Source organism: Stomoxys calcitrans, chromosome 2, assembly GCF_963082655.1.
Source record: "Stomoxys calcitrans chromosome 2, idStoCalc2.1, whole genome shotgun sequence".
NCBI lineage: Eukaryota > Metazoa > Arthropoda > Insecta > Diptera > Muscidae > Stomoxys > Stomoxys calcitrans.
The window spans coordinates 198,619,402-198,642,913 of NC_081553.1; the positions used below are offsets into that span (position 1 = coordinate 198,619,402).

Genomic DNA, 23,512 nt, shown 5'->3' on the forward strand with positions numbered 1-23,512 from the left:
TCCGTATGTCCGTCCGGCCGTCTGTTTGTCGAAAGCACGCTAAGTTTCGAAGGAGTAAAGCTAGCCCCTTGAAATTTTGCACACATACTTCTTATTTGTGTAGATCGGTTGGGACTGTAAATGGGCTATATCGGTCTACGTTTTGATATAGCTGCCATATAATCCGATCTGGGATATTGACTTCTTGAGCCGCTAGAGGGCCGAATTCTTATCCGATTTGGCTGAAATTTTGCATGAGGTGTTTTATTACGACTTCCAAAAACTGTGATGAGTATGGTTGAAATCGGTATATAACCTGATATAGCTGCCATATAAACCCATCTGGGGTCTTAACATCGTGAGCCACTAGAGGGCGCAATTTCTATCCGATTTAGCTGAAATTTTGCATGAGGTGTTTTGTAATGACTTTCAACAATTGTGCTAAGAATAGTTCAAATCGATGCATTACCTGATATAGCTGTCATATAAACCGATCTGGGGTCTCGACTTCTTGAGCATCTAGAGGAAGCAATTCCTATCCGATTTGGCTAAAATATTGCATGACGTGTTCTGTTATGACTTCCAACAACTGTATTAAGAATGGTTGAAATCGGTCCATAACCTGATATAGCTGCCATATAAACCGATCTGGGATCTTGATTCTTGGCCCTATAGAGGGCCTAATTCCTATCCGATTTGGCTGAAATTTTCCATGAAATGTTTTGTTATGACTTCCAACAACTGTGTCAAATATGGTTAAAATCGGTCCATAACCTGATATAGGTGCCATATAAACCGATCTGGGGTCTTGACATCTTGAGCCTCTAGAGGGCGCAATTATTATCCTATTTGGCTTACATTTTGCACGACGTATTTTATTATGACATCCAACAACTTTGCCAAGTACGGTTTAAATCGGTCCATAACCTGATATAGCTGCCATATAAACCGATCTTGGATTTTGATTTCTTGACCCACTAGAGGGCGCAATTCCTATCCGATATAGCTAACATTTTGCAAATCGGTCCATAACCTGATATAGCTGCCATATAAACCGATTTGGGGTCTTGACATCGTGAGCCACTAGAGGGCGCAATTTCTATCCGATTTAGCTTGAGCATGAGGTGTTTTGTTATGACTTCCAACAACTGTGGCAAATATGGTTAAAATCGGTCCATAACCTGATATAGCTGCCATATAAACCGATCTGGGGTCTTGACATCTTGAGCCTTTAGAGTGCGCAATTATTATCCGATTTGGCTTAAATTTTGCACGACGTATTTTATTATGACATCCAACAACTTTGCCAAGTTTATGGTTCAAATCGGTCCATAACCTGATATAGCTGCCATATAAACCGATCTGGGATCTTGACTTCTTGGGCCTCAAGAGGGCGTAATTATTATCCGATTTGCCTGAAATTCTGTACAACGGCTTCTCCTATGACTTTCAATATACGTGTCACATATGGTCGGAATCGGTCTTCAGTCTGATATAGCTCCCCTATAAACCGACCTTCCTATTTTACTTCTTGAGCCCCTTAAATACCCAATTCTTATTCGATTTGGCTGAAATTTTACACATAGACTTCTACTGTGGTCTCTGACACTCAATTTAATTAGCATAGAAAATCTTTTCTTTAATCCTTCGATTGTCTGAAAAGAGATACCGGGAAAGAACTCGATAAATGCGATCAATGGTGGAGGGTATATAAGATTCGGCTTAGCCGAACTTTTACTTGTTGTAGCTAAAATACTATCCGCAGTTGAAACCGTCATATTACCTATTTGCCATTGACTGGCCCAAATAAATTTTGGACCTAATAGCTTTTTATACCCACCACCGAAGGATGGGGGTATATTCATTTTGTCATTCCGTTGGCAACACATCGAAATATTCGTTTCCGACCCTATAAAGACGATCTAGCCATGTCCATCCGTCTGTCTGTTAAAATCTCGCTACAGTCTTTAAAAATGGAGATATTGAGCTGAAATTTTGCACAGATTCTTTTTTTGTCCATAAGCAGGTTAAGTTCGAATATATCGGACTATATCTTGATATGACCCCCATATAGACCGATCCTCCGATTTAGGGTCTTAGACCAATAAAAGCCACATTTATTATCCGATTTTGCTGAAATTTGGGACAGGGAGCTGTGTTGGGCCCTTAGACATTCTTCCTTAATTTGGTTCAGGTCGGTCCAGATTTGGATATAGCTGCCATATAGACCGATCCGCCGATTAAGGGTCTTAGGCCCATAAAAGCCCCATTTATTATCCGATTTTGTTAAAACTTGGGACAGTGAGTTGTGTTAGACCCTTCGACATCTTTCTTCACTTTGGCTCAGATCGGTCCAGATTTGGATATAGCTGCCATTTAGACAGATCTCTCGATTTAAGATTTTGGGCCCATAAAAGCCGCACTTATTGTCCGATATCGCCGAAATTTTGGGAGAGTGAGTTGTGTTAGGCTCTTCGGTAGTTTTCTGCAACTTGGCTCAAATCGGTCCAGATTTGGATATAGCTGCCATATATACCCGATATCTTGCCCCACAAAAGACGCATTTATAATCCGATTTCACTGAAATTTTACACAGTGAGTTATGTTAGGCTTTTCAACATCCGTGTCGTATATGGTTCAGATCGGTATATTTTTATATATAACTGCTTAATAGACCAATATTTTGTTGTGCACAGGTGAACAGTGACTTATACTTATAAGCGTTTGGTCCAAATCGGAACATATTTCGATATAGCTGATATGGGCCATAAGGTATGCATTTCTCACCGGATTTTGACGAAAGGTGGTTTGTATCCAAAGTTCGACCCGGCCGAACTTAACGCCTTTTCACTTGTTTTTGTTTAAATTATTCTTTTGTAATTATTCCATGATTTATTTACTATTTTTTTTTTTTTTTTTATTTATCACTACACTTAGTTTTTCTTATCTACAAACTCACTTTAAAACACGCCCTGTCCTCATGTTTTTATAAATTTATTTTAATATTTGATTACATTCCGTATTTGCGGTAGGCATACAAGCACAGCTTTTCAATTTGTCGCAAACATATCCCATGTCCCATGTTCAATAAATAACAATTGACATTAATTGAATTATATGGCATGGCTATTAAGACCATAGGATTAATGCATCTATCAGAATTGATTTCATGTATTAAGGCAAAGGCTTGCACCACTCTAGTGGGATTTTCGTATTAAACTATGGAGCGGGAAAAGGTAAATTTGTGAAGAGACTTTACACAGAAGAATATATTCAACAATGTGAAAATAAACTATTTAAAGAAATTTAGAAAAATTTTCTAAAAAATTTTAGTTTTTTTAAACAAAAATTTTGCCATTTCTTCACAATTTTTATCTATGAAAATTCCCTTAAGGAACAGAGGCAAACTTCTTACATATCAAAAAGTACTGTCCGATTCAAGTCTTTGCTCAATGATAAGGGGCCTTCTTTTTTAAGACGAGTCCGAACGGCGAGCCGCAATTCGACACCTCTTTGGGGAGAAGTTTTTACATGGTATAGGAGCTTACAAATGTTGCCAGCAATATGAGGGAATAACCACCATGGCAGCCGGTTGTATGCACCGGATTGACCCTATGGAATCCTTTATCGGCAAGGGCTGCCGCCTCAGTATACGTGTTTGTTCTTTTTTCGTCATGGCAAAGGCACATCCCGGAGTGCCTTCTCCGCACGCTTCTGGTCCGTGCGGGGATTTAAAAGAATCCCGGACCCTGGTTCTGTTCCGCTTACCCGAACCGCCATTGACCCTGGACCCTGGTTCTGTTCAGCTTGCCGAACCATCATCGATCGGTGTTGGTGGGGTATAACCGGTGCATGGATACATTTCCGATCTTGCCTAACGTGACTACGAGAGTATAGTCACACTGAATATGTTGCAAGGTGCTGTGCGAACATAGAGCGCCGTACGTTTCTCAATGAGAAAAAGACCAATGGGACTGGCTTCAGAGAGTACACCAATCGCCGCTTCAGTGAACTGACACACCCCTCGGATGTGCTAGTTGCCGATGGCAAATTCCGAGAACTCATTAAAGCAGCAGCCGCTCGTTTTATACCAGCCCGTCCAATACCCCAATTTCCCGGTGCAGGCAGTGGTACTCGCAGGAGAGAGTGAGGGAATTCGTTGTACGGACCTCACTAACCAGACAGCATCAGCGAGCCGAATCTGGAAATAAACAGGGTAGTCAACTAACATAAGCGGATTTGTGTCTGAAACAATTGGAGCAATGTAGCTTAAGCATCGGTTTAGCCAAGCAGTGGTATACTGTTAAGTCACTCTCGAATCCCGCTAGACGGAATGTCAAGACCTCAGTCGCATTTGGCGCAGTAACTGTGACTGATCCGAAGAGATACGCCAGGATGTTCAACCGTCAATTTATTGTCCATCCCTAGAGTGACAGGGTAAGGAGGAGAGCCATTCGCCGTATCCGTGGTCTCCGAGCCGATGGACAGCCATTAGAATTTACCGTAGGCGAAGTAGCGAATGTCCAAGGCGTTGGACCCCAACGGAAACTCTACATTGATGCTGAAGAATGTGGATTTAACTGGAGTTGAGTACCTTACTACTGTCCTCAAACTGTCTTTGAACACTCTTATAGCTCCCTGGGCAGAGTGATCCTGCTACTGAAGCCTGGAAAGGACTCGAGTTTGGGGAAGTCGTACATATCGGTCTCCTTTCTCTCACCAGTAGCAAAGACGCTTGAGGCATTACTACTCCCGAGCCTTGTAGGAGAATGGATTTCGTAGACTGCATAGCACAACCGCTGCTTTGCATTCCGTCACCGCACACATTTGCCGTGGCTTTAATCAGCCCAGGCCATGTGATAGGACGGTACTCGTGGCACTGGAGCTATCGACGGCATTCGACACGGTCAGCCATGCCAAACATTTTGAGGGCATCGCCAATACATCCCTTCAGCTAGGCCTGAAACGCTTGGTGGCGGAATATCTGTATGGTCACCAGTCATTTGTGGAATTTAGAGATAAGACATCGAAGCACCGCAGAGTGAAACAGGGAGTTCTTCAAGTTGGGGTTATATCTCCGACACTGTTTAACCTCTACTTATACTCCATTATTTCCCATCCAGATGGAATAGAGATCGTATCATATGCGGACGTTTGTACGATTATGGCATCAGGCCCCCCACATCGGCTATAGGTTGAACGTCTACCTCAACGTACTTGCTTCATATTTCGCTGCAAGAAATCTGAAGATATCTGTCACCAAATCTTCAGCCACATTGTTCACTACAAATACGCGAGATCGTATCATATGCGGACGTATGTACGATTATGGCATCAGGCCCCCCACCCATTGTTGACATCGGCGATAGGTTGAACGTCTACCTCAACGGACTTGCTTCATATTTCGCTGCAAGAAATCTGAAGATATCTGCCACCAAATCTTCAGCCACATTGTTCACTTCAAATACGCGTGAGTTGAATGCCGAGCAGACTGTGATGGTTGATGGAGAAATGATTCCGATCATCAAGTGTCCTAAAATACTTGAAGTCACATTTGACAACTCTTACATATTCTCCTTACATGCCACAGCAATTTGCGACCACGTACAAAGCAATTGGTCGGTCTGTGGTAAGTTATGCAGTGCCAGTGTGGCCTCGTCAGCTCTGTCACACATACTGAAATAATATTTATATCTGTCAGAAATCCACCCTTCGAACTGCGACGAACTGTTCTCATGTGGACCACCTCCATCAGGAGACAAAGATCCTACCAGAGCGAAGACATAACTACAATACCTTTTGGGCTTTTATTGCAGAGACCACCCAAATCACCATCTTGTGGATAAATATTCACCGCCCAGAAGCCTTAAGGTCAATCTAATGGGTTGCCCAAAAAGAAATTGCGGATTTTTCATATAGTCGGCGTTGACAAATTTTTTCACAGCTTGTGACTCTGTAATTGCATTCTTTCTTCTGTCGGTTATCAGCTGTTACTTTTAGCTCGCTTTAGAAAAAAAGTGTAAAAAAAGTATATTTGATTAAAGTTCATTCTAAGTTTTATTAAAAATTCTATTTACTTTCTTTTAAAAAATCCGCAATTACTTTTTGGGCAACCCATACATGATATAGAGCGTGAGGTTCAGCGCTACAAGACAGAACCTCTAGATCAAGCGGGTCTAGACAGCATTCATGCAGACACGATAGCAGATGCAGTAAAAAGCTACCGGGTTAACGTAGTCCTTGGAGAACGACCGCCTCACATTGCACCGGCAAACCAGGGGGAAGTCAGGGTCAATTACGTTCCTGCAGATGCAGCCGCCTCAACTCCTACAGAGCAAGGATTGATGCCGTGCAAGATGTATGGCCCGATTGTGACCAGGGATCATACAAAACATGTCCAGCCAGACCCACTTGACTTAGACCCAGATCCCTTTGGACGCACCCCATCTTAGTCGCAGAGTTCCTGGATCTGGACACTCAACAGAACCAAGCAGACGAAAGATAGAACACAACAAACCGCTGTGATCCAGTGGTGGGGAGAGTGTCACATATTGAAATATATTTGAGAAACAGTCCAAAAAAAAAATTTTAACCTGACTTACTTACGGGTTCAAGTGTTTGGGGTCTAGACGCTTCATTTGATTGTCTATGAAAAATTAAATTTTAGCCAAAGTCACTCTTAGTCATAGCCAATGACAGCGAAATTGTATACACTTGGTAGAGCGGAGAATTGTAGTCAACTCATAACCTATACACACATGGATTATTACTAAAGAATTTTTATTACTACCACTTAATCCTCTAATAGATTAAACAAATTCTAAAAAATTCCAAAGTTCATTAAAAAATAAACCTTTTATTGTTTTATGCATTCATTTAATAGTTCAATTTCAAATGAAACTTTCCACCACACTATGCCAATATAACAATGAAAACTCATTGACAATCTCACAATGCGATGACGTAGCACATTTTATGTCTCACATGCATATACGGCTATCCATGTGTGCATATGTTCTGTCGATAACCACGCCAACGGGGGGATTTATTCTCTACCCCATGGCGATTAATTTCGATTTCATTGTTTATTTACCCATAAGTTGTCCTTATCTCGTTTGTCTGTCTGTTTGTCAGTTTTATTTATCTCTAAGTGTGAAATGTACATTTGCCCTCAGACAAATACGTAAAAAATAGTTGAATATGTTAGCACCTAAGCCGCCACAAATGTAACTAAGGTAAGGTGTCTCTCGAATGAAGTGAATAACATTTTTATACGCGGGTATACCGAAGGGATGAGGGTATATTCAGTTTGCCACTCCGTTTCCGACACATGGAAATATTCGTTTCCGATCCTATAAAATCTTATATATAAAAATCAATTTGTGTTTGTTTGTAGGTGTTCTTAATAGACTCAGAAACGACTGAACCGATTTTCTTGAAATTTACACAGATGATGCATATGCATAATGATCCCGTGGTGAAAATAGGGTACTACATTTTTGATATCTGAAGGGGGGGGCGGACCCTCCCCCTTACCCTAATTTTCAGAAACGCCAGATCTCGGAGATGGTGGTGCGATTTAAGCGAAATTTTGTGTGCTCTCATATAGTACCGTAAAAATAGAAATTTGGTATCCAAATTTCGGATGGGTACCTAGGGGGGCCGCCCCTCCCTAAAACATATCATACATATATTTAGACCAATCACGACAATATGGGACTCAAATGAAAGGTATTTAGGATGAGAAAACGTATCTGATATCCAATTTTCGGACCAAGTGCTAGGGGGACCACCCCTACCCCAAAAACACCCCTAAATCGGACATATTTACCGATCATGGCAATATGGGACTCAAAGGTATTTGCGAGTAGAATACGAATCTGATATCCAAATGTGGGACCACGCCTCTGGGGGTCCACCCCTTCCCCAAAGCACCCCACAAACTGAACTTATTTACTGACCATGGGAATATGGGGCTTAAATAAAAGGTATTTGAATGTAGAATACGAATCTGATATCCATATATGGGACCAAATGTTTGGAGGGCCGCCTCTCACCAAAAACATCCCCCAAAGGGGCCAAATTTACGACCATAGCAATATGGGGCTCAAATAAAGGGTCTTTGGAAGTAAAGCACGAATCTGATATCAATATTCGGGAAAAGTGTCTATGGGGCCACGCCACCCCCCCAACAACACCCAAATAGTAAGTATTTTCTGACTATTGCAATATGAGGCTCAAATAAGAGGGGTTTTAAAGTGGAACACGAATCCGATATATATTTTCAAGGCCAACTCACTGGGTGGCCACCCATCCCCCAAAACACCCCCTAAGCCGGTCATGTTTGCCGACTATGGAAATATGGGGCTCAAATTAAAGGCATGTGGGAGTAGACCATGTATCTGATATCAACATTAGGGACCGACTGTCTAAGGGACGTCCCACCACCATAACCACCAAACAGGATATATTTGCTCACCAAGACAATTTGAGTCGTAAAGAGAGTGGAACTTAATATTTTTAGGGCCAATACCCCATCCGGACATATTTGCTGAATTTTTCAATACGGAGTTTAAATGAGATTAGAAAACGAATTTGTTATCCAATTTTGTGGCCAATGGCAATATGGGGTTCAAATAAATGATATATAGATATATGAGAATAGAGTACGTTGCTGATATATTTTCCGGGCTTAGTGTTTGGGGGACCACCTCAATTCCTAAAACACCCCCAAATCTGGCATATTTACCGACCATGTCAATGTGGAGCTTAAATTAATGGCATTATGGGGTAGAGCTAGAATTGATACCCACTTGCGGGACCAATTTTTCTGGGGGTTCGCCCCAGAATACCTCACAAACAGCAATTTTTTACTGACCATCGCAATGTGGGGCTCAAAAAAAGGTATTTGAGAGTAGAATACGAATTTGACATCCAAATTTATGGCCATGTATTTAGGGCATCACCCTTTCCCCAAAACACCCCCAAAGGGAAGAAATTTTCCGGCCATGCCAATAAGCGAATCAAATTAAAGGTATTTGAGATTAAAAAACGAATTTGATAACCAATCTCGGGGCTATGTGTTTGGAGGACGCCTCATTCTGTAAACTCCCCTCAAACCAATGGCAATATGGGGTTTAAATAAATGGTATTTGAAAACAGAGCACTATGCCAAGTGTCTGGGGGACCACCTCAACCCTGAAAACACCCCTAAATCAGACATCGTAAGAATATTGGGCAAAAATAAAGTCTTTTAGGAATGGAGTACACCTTACATCCAAACTTAAATTTGTTGACCAATAAAGATCATATGAGATTCAGATAAAGGCACTTATATTGTTAAACTGTTTGTCAAGCGATATACTATTTTCGTAGCATGGTATTCCACTAAAATTTCTTTAGTTGTCGAAATTAAATATTCAAAGGAAAATTTTGTTCCATATAAAATAAAAGAAGGCGCAGCGGAGCAGGCCCGGCTCAGCTAGTATATATATATTCTTGGTTGTCTTAAAAATCTAAGACATATGTCCGTCCGTCCGTCTACTCGCAGAAATCACGCGAATGTCTTCCAAAATGAAAATATTGAGCTGAAACTTAGCACATAATCTTTTGTATACCCTCCACCATAGGATGGGGGTATATTAATTTCGTCATTATGTTTGTAACACCTCGAAATATGCGACTAAGACTTCATATAGTATATATAATCTTGATCGTCATGGCATTTTAATCGATCTAGCCATGTCCGTCCGTCTGTCTGTCAAAAGCACGCTAACTTTCGAAGGAGTAAAGCTAGGCGCTGGAAATTTCGCACAAATACTTTTCATTAGTGTAGGTCAGTTAGAATTGTAAATGGGGCCAATCGGTCCATGTTTTTATATAGCTGGCATATAAACCGATCTTGAATTCTCGATCCGCTAGAGGGCGCAATTCTTATCTGATTTAACTGAAATTCTGCATGAGGTGTTTCTTTATGACTTCCAACAAGTGTGCTGTGTATGGTTCAAATCGGTTTATAGGCTGGTATAGCTGACATATAATCCAATCTTGGATCTTGAATTGCGCTAGAGGGCGCAATTCTCATTCGATTCGACTAAAATTTTCCACGTGGTATTTTGGTATCACTTCCAACAACTGTGCAGGAAGGAAACCTCCAGTGAAAATATTATTCTGATGTTCTCGCCAGGGACTCGAACACTGGCGTTCAGCGTCATAGGCGGACATGCTAACCACTGCGCTAAGGTGGCCAGTAAGTTTGCAGTTGGGGATTGAAAATGGGCCATATCGGCTCAAATTTGGATATAGTCCCCGAATAAACCGCACTATGTCTACGATCGCCTAGATCTGTACTAAGCATGGTCAGAATCGATTTATAACCTGATATAGATACCATATAAACCTATTTCTCGATTTGTCTAATTAGTACCCACGGTACCAATTGTTGCCCATCTGGCTAAAATTATAAAATACAGATTTTAAAAATCCGTTTTGTGGAGGGTATACAAAATTTGGCCCGGCCGAACTTAACACGCTTTTAATCCCACCACCATAGGATGGGAGTGTACTAATGTAATTCTTTCGCTTGTAACACCACAAAATAACGAACTGGGACCCCATAAAGAAAAAATATTCTGGATAGTCTTGTCATTCTAAATCGATCTAGCCATGCCCGTCCGTCCGTCTTTCGACATCACGATAACGGTCGCAGGCCTTAACCTAGCCGCTTGAAATTTTGTACAGATATTGGGTTGCCCAAAAAGTAATTGCGGATTTTTTAAAAGAAAGTAAATGCATTTTTACTAAAACTTAGAATGAACTTTAATCAAATATACTTTTTTTACACTTTTTTCTAAAGCAAGCTAAAAGTAACAGCTGATAACTGACAGAAGAAAGAATGCAATTACAGAGTCACAAGCTGTAAAAAAATTTGTCAACGCCGACTATATGAAAAATCCGCAATTACTTTTTGGGCAACCCAATACTTCTTATTGATGTAGGTCGTTGGGTTTTGCAAATGGGCCATATCGGTTCAGATTTTGAAAAAAAGATAACGGTTCAGATTTAGATATATCTACCATACATATCTTACGTAAGCACTTTTTAGACTGATTATTTACAGCCTTAATTACTTTCGTACGCCTACATGAGGCGGTTTATTGTTGTATATTTGAATTTCCTTCTGGTTTATTGGTGTTTCATAGTTTATTTTGCATGCCTTATTTGACAAAACGTCTCATATCTAAGTAAACTGAATGGGGTAGTGATAAGAATGAACGAGGGTAGCAATGTAATGGGGTTAAAAAACTCTATTATGACTTTTGCATAAAAAACTGTAAAAAAAAACTGTAAATTTTTACAAATCTTATTTGGCAAGAAGCTTACAAAATTCACCTACATTCATATCATGATCCTCCCCAGCTATGTTATAACAATACTTTTGCAATAGAAAAAGAGTTGATAGACCAGCTGGTAAGAATATTACGGAACGATGTTCTTCCCCTTTTTTCTTTGTACTTATTTTGATAGATTTAAATTTTAATTTATCGCATTTGTTTTTCCACCCCCTGATGGTGTTTTTGGCATGTGGGTACAAAGAAACGTTTTATTGATCCAAATATTTGTTCTTTTAATTATAGGAGCAAAATTTCGGTTAAGCTTTCACTGTCAGTGTTTGTTTGGTTTTTTAGAAGCAGTTTAATCACGAGACGTATGTATTTTCAACATAAAAATTTAAAAAATAAAATGCGTCACACATTTCCATGTTAATGGACTCCTGAACTGCTAGTAGACAAAATGTAAATAGACATTTTAAATATGGGTTAAAAAAAGAGATACTTTTTAGGAGACAATATCAGCTTATTTTCCTAAAGGAAAGATATTTCAATAAAATTAAAAAGTTGAAGTCCTATTGGTATTGCTGTCAATAACTTCCATGCTTCTGATCTGATCTCAGTCCCGGGGTTCTCACTGTAGACCCCACGGCCCAATCTGTCCTTTAGCTTTGATCCATCCGTGTAACATGATCTTCCAGATGGCAATACTAGGGTTCCGTCAATCCAAGAATGTGCCGCTGATAGGAGTGCCTCGCACTCGACTTAAAAATTCATCTCAGGTATCCGATCGGAAACCTCTTCCCTTCCTTCCAGGTTTCCTATCAATGGGCCAAGCTCTTCTCCTTCTTAGCGTTGCAAACAAATGCAAAAATTTATAATATCCTGTACCACAGTGGTGGTGTAGGGTATGAAAAGATCCGTATCTCGGAATAGGTACTACTTAATACGAAAAAATGTTAAAACCTTTTTGGAGTAGGCTAGAAAAGGACTCCAAACACCCAATGGCTGAGGTGGTGGCGTCAGACCGTAGCGTGTTGTCCTCCCCTTCTATAGGTGTGGGTGCCTTGGCACCTGTAGTCGAGAGTAATGCTTCAAGCGCAGAGCGCAGATAACACAGTAGGATGTACAGTTCGTTCCCAACCTTTAAGTAAAGGTGGTGAAATTTGGATACCAAATTTTTGTGTGTACGTTACTATAAGAGAGCATACAAAATTTCGCTTAAATCGCAGCACCCATCTCTGAGATCTGGCGTTTCTGAAAATAAGGGTAAGGGGGAAGGTCCGCTCCCCCTTCAGATATCAAAAAATTTAGTACCCTTTTTTCACCACGGAATCATTATGCATCATTAATGAAAATTTCAAGAAACACACAAACAAAATTACAAACCTACAAACAAACACAAATTGATTTTTATATAAAAGACTAGCTGAGCCCGGCCCGCTCTGCTGCGCCCGAATATGCTATGTTGGAGAGAAGTACTCTAAATTTGAACATTTCTGCGTAATTGTAGTTGAAAATGTATTCCAATTATCCTATGGATTTTTCGACACTCAAGTACCTCTTATTTAAACCCCACATTGCAATGGTCAGTAAAAGTCCTTCTTGGGGTGTGGTGGACCCCCAGACGCTTGGTCCCAAAAGTGAAAGTCAATTTCGGGCTCTATTCCCAAGGACCTTTCAGTAAAAATGTCCGATTTGAGAGGTTTTATAGTGGTGGGGTGACCCACGAAAAACTTAGTTCCGCAATTGGATATCATATTCGTTTCTCAAATATTTTTAATTTGAGTCCCATATTGTAGTGGTTGGTCTATAAATCCGTTTGCCGGGTTTTGGGGGTGGGCGGCTCCCCCCTGCTTTTGGACCCTCTCATGTATTCCTATATTTTATTTTTCTTTATTCAAATTACCGATAGGTTGTCTCTCTGTTCATGTTGGCATGTTTTTAATTGGATCAACTAAATCCAATTGGATCAAACAATTTCAGTTGAAGACTGCCAGATAACGCTAATTTAAATGTTAGTGCTACTCGCTTAGAGTGAATCATATGGTATGGTGGTTGTCTATGAATAGTTATTCATAGACAACCACCATACCATATGACTACCTATTAAGTAGTCATCATTTAGTCGTTTTTTATATCCATCACCGATGGATGGCGGTATATACATTTTGTCATTCCGTTTGCAACACATCGAATATCCATTTCCGACCCTATAAGTATATATACTCTTGATCAGCGTAAAAATCTAAGACGATCTAGGCATGTCCGTCAGTCTGTCTGTTAAAATCACGCTACAATCTTTAAAAATGGAGATTTTGTGCTGAAACTTTGCACATATTCTTTTTTTTGTACATAAGCAGGTTAAGTTCGAAAATGGGCTTTATCGGACTATATCTTGATATAGCCCCCATATAGACCGATCGGCCGATTTAGGTTCCATAAAAGCCACGTTTATTATCCGATTTAGATGAAATTTGGGACAGTGAGTTGTGTCAGGCCCTTCGACTTTCTTCGTTAATTTGGCCTAGATCGGTTCAGATTTGGTTTTAGCTGCAATATAGACCAATTCTCCGGTTTAGGGTTTTGGGCCCATAAACCATAAAGGCCACATTTATTATCCAATTTAGCTGAAATTTGGGACAGTGAGTTGTGTTAGGCCCTTCGACTTTCTTCGTTAATTTGGCCTAGATCCGTCCAGATTTGGATATAGCTGCCATATAGACCGATCCACCGATTTAGGGTCTTAGGCCCATAAAAGCCACATTTATTGCCGAAATTTGGGACAGTGAGTTAGGTTAAGCCCCTCGACATACTTCTGCAATATGGCACAGATCCGCCCAGATTTGGATATAGCTGCCATATAGACCGATCCACCGATTTAGGGTTTTGGGCCCATAAAAGCCACATTTATTATCTAATTTAGCTGAAATTTGGGACAGTGAGTTGTGTTAGGCCCTTCGACTTTCTTCGTTAATTTGGCCTAGATCGGTACAGATTTGGTTTTAGCTGCCATACAGACCGATCCTCCGATTTAGGGTCTTAGGCTCATAAAAGCCACATTTATCATCCGATTTTGATGAAATTTGGGACGGTGGGTTGTCTTAGGCCCTTCGACATCTTACTTCAATTTGGTAAGCTGATCGGTTCATATTTGGATATAGCTGCAATATAGACCAATTTCTCGATATAAGGTTTTGGGCCCACAAAAGGCGCATTTATTGTCCGATGTCGCCGAAATTTGGGACAGTGAGTTAAGTTAAGCCCCTTGACATACTTCTGGAATATCGCACAGATCACTTCAGATTTGGAAGCTGCCATATAGACCGGTATCTCAGGTTTAGGTTTTGTGTCCATAAAAGGCGCATTTATTGTACGATGTCGCTGAAATTTGAGACAGTGAGTTTAGTTAGGCTCTTCGACGTCCTTCTTCAATTTGACCCAGATCGGTCCAGATTTGAATATAGCTGCCATATATTGGGTTGCCCAAAAAGTAATTGCGGATTTTTTAAAAGAAAGTAAATACAATTTAAATAAAACTTAGAATGAACTTTAATCAAATATACTTTTTTTACACTTTTTTTCTAAAGCAAGCTAAAAGTAACAGCTAATAACTGACAGAAGAAAGAATGCAATTACCGAGTCACAAGCTGTGAAAAAATTTGTCAACGCCGACTATATGAAAAATTCGCAATTACTTTTTGGGCAACCCAATAGATTGATATCTGAATTTAAGGTTTTGGGCGAGCTAAAAATGGTTGCAACCTTATCGTCAAGGTTGCAACCTTCTTCCTGACCATATTCGCAATCCACTATTGGGTTGCCCAAAAAGTAATTGCGGATTTTTTAAAAGAAAGTAAATGCATTTTTGATAAAACTTACACAAGTCACAAGCTGTGAAAAGATTTGTCAACGCCGACTATATGAAAAATCGGCAATTACTTTTTGGTCAACCCAATAGCAAATACCTTTCATTCGAGCCCCATATTGTCATTATCGTCCAATAAACCCATTTGGGGGGTTTTGGGGTCGGGACGGGCCCCCAATTACTTGGACTCAATTTTTAATATGGAAATCGTACCCTACTCTTGAATACCTTTCATTTAAGTCCCATATTATCCCAATCGGTCCACTTTTAGCTTTGGGTGGTACTTTTGGGGTAAGTAGGAGGGTCCGACCCCCTTGCGATATCAAAAATTTATATAGCCTACTGCTCCTTCCGGACCATATTCGTAATCTACTCCCGAATAACTTTCATTCAATTCCCATTTTGTCATTATCGTCCAATAAACCTATTTTGGGGGGTTTTTGGGGTTGGGGCGGCCCCCCAACTCTACTCTTCAATACCTTTCAATTAAGTCCCATATTGTTCCAATCGATCAACTTTTGTTTTTAGCTGGTACTTTTGGGGTAAGGGAGAGGGTCCGCCCCCAAAGTGATACCAAAAAATTATATAGCCTATTGTTCCTTCCGAACCACTCCCCACAATCTGTGAAAATTTCAAATAAATCGGTTTAGCCGTTTTTGAGTCTACAAACAAATTTACAAACCCACAAATAAACAAACCCACAAATAAACAAACAAACATACAAACAAACACAAATTGATTTTTATATATAAGAAGATTTCAATAAAAATTTGACAACAATTTTCTAAGGTATTGCTAAGTTATAACACACTATGGACATTTTTTCATCTCTGCAGCTTTCAGTGTTCCTCTGCTCATAAATATTGTATCATACATTTATTTTTACAGTTGTTCTTGCAAATTTTTATAAATATATTCAAAACATAGAAACTAAAATACGCAGGACAATCAAATTCTGTTAGGGACATTTGTGTTTATATTTGAAGTCAAAGGAATGTAAATGGCTTTGTTTCAAATCTGACCAAAACTAAACACATTGTTATGCAGATTGATGTAAAATCAATTGAAAGTATTGAAAAAGTATAACTTTTGTCAAACAAAGCAAAATCAATGGAAAGAAAACATTAAATGGAAGTAGTCAATACACCATTTCTGAATAACAATCAATTTTCAAAAACATATTAATTTTGCATATGCTTTTTCAGAAGCAGATTAGAGTTGGAGAGAAACTATTGATGCAATGTTGAATGAATTTTTTACTCATAAATTCGTTTTTGTCTTTTTTTATAGCTCTTATTGTAAAAACATATTTTTCGAAAGAAAGCAGTGAATCTAAAACGATTCATATTGATGTTATGTTAAATTATTCTATTGCCTCTAGCACTTGCCACACTACATAAAGAAACTCACTGAGCCCCAATTCAACGCCCTTGAAATTGTCTTATTCCTGGAAGTTGTTTGTTCGCTTTTACAGCTAAAGTAACTTTGGCATCGTGTTTAAAGACAGCTGTTACATCCTTACAACATAAACAAGATATCCTTTTAAAATGTTACATTTTTACTTGCAGATTAAGTTATCATAACATTTACTCACTCTTAATTTAAGTAATTTGAAATAAATTAAATAAAATAAATCCAGACATATGTTACCCGCCATATGGAAGAGGAATACAAAGGGCAAAGCAAACATGATGCAAGTGAATGAAAATTACAAATGCCACTCACACTTAACAAACATCTTGGGTATAGCAAAGGCAATTTCATGCGTTTAGAAAAAATACGTGGCAAATCATTGAAGGAGAAGGAAGGTTAGGTTAGGTTTAAGTGGCAGTCTGACATCAGACTCATTAGACGGTTTTGTCCATTGTCATACCACAGGTACAGAAGATGCCTTCTAGTTCCTGCCGTTGAACTATCCAGATCACTTCAAAAAGCCCAATAACTTGCAAATGCAAATTTTGCCCATGAACATTCCACCAAGGAAAAGGGGCAAACTTCTCATATATTAATCAGTGCAGTCCGATTTAAGATCTATAATAAGGGGCCTTTATTTAATAGCGTGCCACAGCACGACACCTCCTTGGGGAGAAGTTTTACATGGCATAATACCTCACAAATGTTGCCAGCATTAGGAGGGGAAAACCATTGCTGAAAATTTCTTCTGATGGTCTCGCCAGGATTCGAACCCAGGCGTTCAGCGTCATAGGCGGAAATGCTTACCTTTGCGCTGCGGTGGCCTCCTTGCGAATAATCACATCCGCTAAATCATAGAGGTTCTCAAAGAAATGGTAATCTAAAGTGAAATTATTTCTGACTGTCAGTGCAGGACACACACACACAGAAGGTGTTGTATAGTCCGTTCTTCTTCGATGTCCTCACAGCTTCTGTAGCAAAAGTTGTTGCTGCCAACCTTCAGTCTGTCAGCATGTTTTACGATTAGAACCAGAGACTTGTCATAATGGACACAATGACAGCAATACGGTCTACACGCCTATGCCGATGACATCGATATCCAAGGTCGGTCACCGGAAGTAGTAACTGCAGCCTTTGAAAGAATCGAAAGATAGTCAGTGAAAATGGGTCTGGCAGTAAATGGAGATAAGACGAAATGGATGGTTTCAACTCCCAAAAAGCCTTGCACAACCGAGCAGATAAAGAAAATGGAGAAAGTTGGGAACCACAACTTTGAGACAGTCTGTAACTTTATCTAACTCGGCACCACCGTAACCGAAACGAATGACACCAGTTTTGAGATAAAGCGAAGAGTAAAACTGACAAACAGATGCTACTTTGGACTAAGTAAGCTGCTTAGAAACAAGGCCACCTCTCGATAGACGAAGATTACACTATGCAAGACACTCATACTACCCGTGCTGTTATATGGTTCTGAAGCATGGGTACTTGTGAAAGCAGATGAGGCAGTGCTTGGAGTATTTGAGAGAAAGATTCTTCGTATAATATATGGACCAGTTTGTGTTAATAGAGAATATAGGCGACGTATGAAGCACGAGCTGTATGAGCTATATGATGACGATAGCATAGTTACACGCATCAAAATACAACGGCTGCGTTGACTACGTTATGTTGTCAGAATGGATGAAGAAGCTCCAGCAAAGAAGTTTTTTGAAGGCAAACACGGTGGTACCCGCAAACCGGGAAAACCAAAAGCCCGATGGAAAGATCAAGCTGTGGGAGACACTTCGATACTTGGTGTCAAAGATTTTAGAATGAGCGCAGAAGATCGAGGCGCTTGGAACGCTATTCTACTTTCGGCTAGTGGGACAAATATTCTGTCATAGCAAATTAAAGTCCTTCGGGCCTGATCCTGAAAACATTGCTTACATGTTGCTAGAGGCATACCCACAGATCCCAGTATCCCTGGAATATGTATGGCAGTTCCTAGTCTTGCAAACTCGTCCGCTTTACAATTCCTTGGGAAAACTCTGTGGCCCGGCACCCAGAACAGATGAATTTTGAGCTGTTCAGGCATCTCGTTGAGAGATCTGCAGCAGTCGAGGGCGGTTTTTGTGTTCAGAAATACGTTCTCCAGGGATTTAATGGCTGCCTGGCTGTCGGAAGAGATATTTATGCCAATCGTCGTAATGATACCTTAGCCATTCAAAAACTTCCTTAATTGCAAGGATCTCCGCTTGATACACACTGCAGTGGTCGAGTAACCTTTTCGATATGAACACTTATAGATCTTAAGAGAACAACCCAAATCCCCACCTGGCCGTCTAGTTTGGAACCATCCGTATAGAAGTCTATATAACTTCTGTTACCAGGGATATCGTAGTTCCAATCGGTTCTATCAGGAATAGTGGTACAGTACCTTTTATCAAAAATCGGCTCAAATAGGGTGTTATCCACTCTGCCTGGAACATCGAATATTGTATCAAGGATAACACATTATCCGTAGCCTTCACATGACCAATGGGAAAGCTTCCTTGACAACACGGCAGTGGTCGCTGCAATATGTCTAGCCACAATGTCCAGAGGCATAAGATATAGCATTAAATTCAGTGCATCAGATGGTGTCGTCCTCAGTGCGGCTGTGATGCACAAACAAACCATCCTTTTGATCCGGTTGCCTATTAGCAGTAGGTTGACTTTTGAAGAGCCGTCCACCAGACCACAACACCATATAGCCTTATAGGTCTCACAACTGCAATATATACCCAATGCATGACACGCGGTCTAAACCCCAAACTTATATCAATGGCTCCCATGCAGGTATATAGGGCAACAGTTGCCTTTCTTGTCCTTTCCAAAATGTTGGATTTAAAGTTAAATTTTCTGTTCAGCAAAACACCCAGGTATTTTGTGCTTTCTGTAAATGGAACCTTTTCTCCTCCCAAGGAAACAGGTTCCGCTGTAGGCAACTTGGAAGTAAGAGATGGTAAAATTCGAGCGACTTCATAAGTATAAATTGGGCGATGGCATTATTTGGACGGAATCTATGAATCTGAAGCAAGCGATGCCCTATACGCCCACATGTATGTGCATCTTCATAGGAATATCGATACCCAACTGTGGTGCTGCGAGTATACTTAGTGGAGTGTGTGAGTATTACTCACACATGACGCCGATTTAAGGATTTTATCGCACTTCCATTGGAAACCAACTCACCCAGTTCATGTAACCGAAAAGACATTCTAGAAATTCTTCTCAAATTCATCCAAATAGGACAATAACCGCCACCCTACGATTGGAAAGGTTGTGTTTGCTTGCAAGCGGGAGTGCTCAATCATCTCAAGTAACACCTCAGTCCTTCTAGTGTTTATGCTAAGTCCGTTGGGGCTCACCTATTGGAGCTATACCAAGTTATGGTCCGATTTGGACCGTAATACAATATAATTGAATGTTGGAGACCATAATAGAAGTCATTGTGTAAAATTTCAGCCAATTCGAATAAGAATTGCATCCTTTAGGGGTTCAAGAAGTAAAATAGGGAGATGGGTTTATGTGGGAGCTGTATCAGGCTATAGACCCATTCAGACCATATATGACACATATGTTGGAGGTCATGGGAGAAGCCATTGTATAAAATCTCAACCAAATCGGATAATAATTGTGCCCTCTTGTGGGTTAAGAAGTCAAAAACCCACATAGGTTCATATGGCATGGGTCGATGGGTCGTTATGGGTCGATTTATACGATAGCACAAGTTGCAAGTCATAACGAACCACTTCATGCACAATTTCAGCCAAATCGTATAGGAATTACGCCTTCTAGCGGCTCAAGAAGTCAAGACCCTAGATCGGTTTATATGGCAGCTATATCAGGTTATGGACCGATTTGAACCATACTTAACACAGATGTTGGAAGTCATAAAGAACCACAATTGGATCAGAATTGAGCCCAAGCTCAAGAAGTCAAGACCCCAGATCGGTTTATATGGCAGCTATATCAGGTTATGGACCGATTTGAACTATTCTTAGCACAGTTGTTAAAAGTCATAACAAATACCTCATGCAGAATTTCAACTAAATCGGATAATAATTGCGTCCTCTAGTGGCTCAAGAAGTCAAGACCCCAGATCGGTTTATATGACAGCTATATAAGGCTATGGATCGATTTGAACTATTCTTAGCACAGTTGTTGAAAGTCATAACAAAACACGTCATGCAGAATTTCAACCAAATCGGATAATAATTGCGTCCTTAAGTGGCTCAAGAAGTCAAGACCCCAGATCGTTTTATATGGCAACTATATCAGGTAATGGACCGATTTCAACCATACTCAGCACAGTTGTTGGAAGTCATAATAAAACATCTCTTGCAAAATTTCAGTCAAATCAGATAAAAGTTGTGCCCTCTAGCGGCTTAAGAAGTCAAGATCCCAGATCGTTTTATATGGCAGCTATATCAAACCGTGGACCGATATAGCCCATTTACAATCCCAACCGACCTACACTAATAAGAAGTATTTGTGAAAAATTTCAAGCGGCTAGCTAAACTCTTAGCTTTTAGACAGACGGAAGATATGGCTAGATCTACTAAAAATGTCATGACGATCGAGATTATATATACTTTATAGGTTCTTAGACAAATATTTTAAGGAGTTACAAACAGAATGAAAAAATTAGTATACCCCATCCTATGGTGGATGGTATAAAAAGATTGCCAAAATGAATTTTCCCACACCCAAATTTCCCTCAGTATACCAACCACAACACTGTCAAATGACAGACGTGAAGTGAAGGATGGTGGCGATCCCTAATACATGTGTCATTTGGTCTTTCTTACTTACATTACTTTACTTACTTTAATTGGCTATGACAGAACAGCTACCCTTAGAAAAGCGTTCCAAGCTCTCGATCTTCTGCGCTAATTGATCCCACCAGTCGATCTTCTGCGCTCATCGATCTCACCACTCGATCTTTCCATCGGGCTTTTGGTCGACCCGGTTTGCGTGTAACACTGTGTTTGCCTTTTCCAGCAGAATATTAAAGAGATCACATGATATGCTGTCTCCTTGTCTGAAACCTCGTTTGGTATTAAATGGTTCCAAGAAATTCTTTCCAATTCTAACTGAGGAACGCGTATTATCCTGCAGAGTCTTATTAATTTTGCTGGGATACCAAACTCAGACATGGCTTGAAATACCTTTGAATGTATAGGACTGTCGAAAGTGACTTTGTAGTCAACAAAGAGACGGTAGGTGTTGATTTGTCCTTCTCGGGTCTTTTCCAGGACTTGGAACAGTGAGAATATCTGATCTATGGTGAATTTACCAGGTCTAAAGCCGCATTGATAGGGCCGAATTATCTCATTGAGTTTAGGAGTTTAGGTTGTAATCTTTCACACAGTACGCTCCAGAATATCTTGTATGCGATTGGAAGGAGACTTATTCTTCTGTAGTTGGAACATTCCGTTTTGTCTCCTTTCATGTGTACAGGACATGCTGAGGTATGTTTGTATGCTAAGGTTCCAACCATCGGATAGGCGTTCTTCTAGCCAGATTGCGCACACAAGCTGATGCATACGCCTCATCATCGTATCGTCCCCGGTCTTAAATAGTTCAGCGTGTAAACTGTCGTCTCCTGCTGCCTTGTTGTTGTACAGTCGGGTCACTGCTACTTGAGCCTCATTCTAACTAGGAGGCAGACATTCTATACAATAATTGGTTCTGCGGTATCCTCTTCGCCGCCAACATCGGATACTAGTAGCGAGGTAAAATGTTTTTTCCATATCCTCAGCATGCTATCGGTGTCATTTACAAGATTTCCTTCTTTGTCTCTACAGGAGGATGTGCCTGCTCCATAGCCACACAGAATGACGAAATTAGAAGACCCCCATCCTATGGTGAAGGGTATAAAAATTTAACAAAATTCTCCTAATATAGTCATTCCGTTTGTAACACCTGAAATTACTCGTCTAAGACCCCATAAAGTATATATATTATTGATCGTCTCCACACTCTGAGTCGATCTAGCCAAGTCCGTCCGTCTGTCTGTCGAAATCACGATAGCGATCGAACGCGTAAAGCTAAACACTCGAAATTTTACATAGGTACTTAATATTAATGTAGGTAGTTGGGGATTGCAAATGGGCCATATCGGTTCAGAGTTAGATAAAGCTCCCATATAAACAGATCTCCCAATTTGACATCTTGAGTCCCTGGAAACCGCAATTACTGTCTGATTTGACTTTGCATGCAGTGTTGTGTTATGACTTCCAATAACTGTGCCAAGTACATTCGAAATCGGTCTATAACCTGATATAGCTCCCATATAAACCCATCTCCCGATTTGACTTTTTTAATTTGGCTGAAATTTTGCATGTTATGACATCCAACAACTCAGTACGGTCCAAATCGGTCAATAACCATATATAGCACCCATATAAACCGACCTCCCAATTTGATTTATTGAGTCCTTACAAACCGCATTTGTGGACCGGTTTGGCTGAAATTTTGCATTCGGTGTTCTGCACGCTTTTACTTGTTTGATTTTCTACGAATCCTCAATTCTTTTATTTGTTTTTTTTTTCATTTTAATACATGAATTCACAAATTTAATACTTTTGGCAAAAAAAAAAATTATAATAATAATAATTATGAACTACGTTTTCTTGTTCACTTGCAGATTTTTCAGAGGCTGTTCTCTTAAAGAAGTAAGTATAATATTTTGCAGCTCTTTAATCGCCTCGAACTCACTACCCACTGGTTTCAATTCGCTTAAAGATAACATCCTTCATCCTTCATCTATGCCTCCAAATCATTATCAAAATCCTAAGTATCGAAAGATAAATTCACAGAAAATTGATACATATATGATATTCGCCCTTATAGATAAAAAACTCGGAAAAGTCTCTTATTTTTACTTCTTTGT

At 40.0% G+C, this 23,512-nt stretch overlaps 1 long non-coding RNA gene across 1 annotated transcript in view; it reads left to right on the forward strand.

Annotated features, from left to right (window-relative positions):
* LOC131995046 (uncharacterized) overlaps positions 1-23,512 on the forward strand; it is a 124,815-nt gene that overhangs the window by 21,517 nt on the left and 79,786 nt on the right. The window contains exon 2 of the long non-coding RNA XR_009397101.1: positions 23,267-23,294. This is a non-coding gene — a long non-coding RNA (uncharacterized LOC131995046). The remainder of the gene's footprint in view (positions 1-23,266; positions 23,295-23,512) is intronic.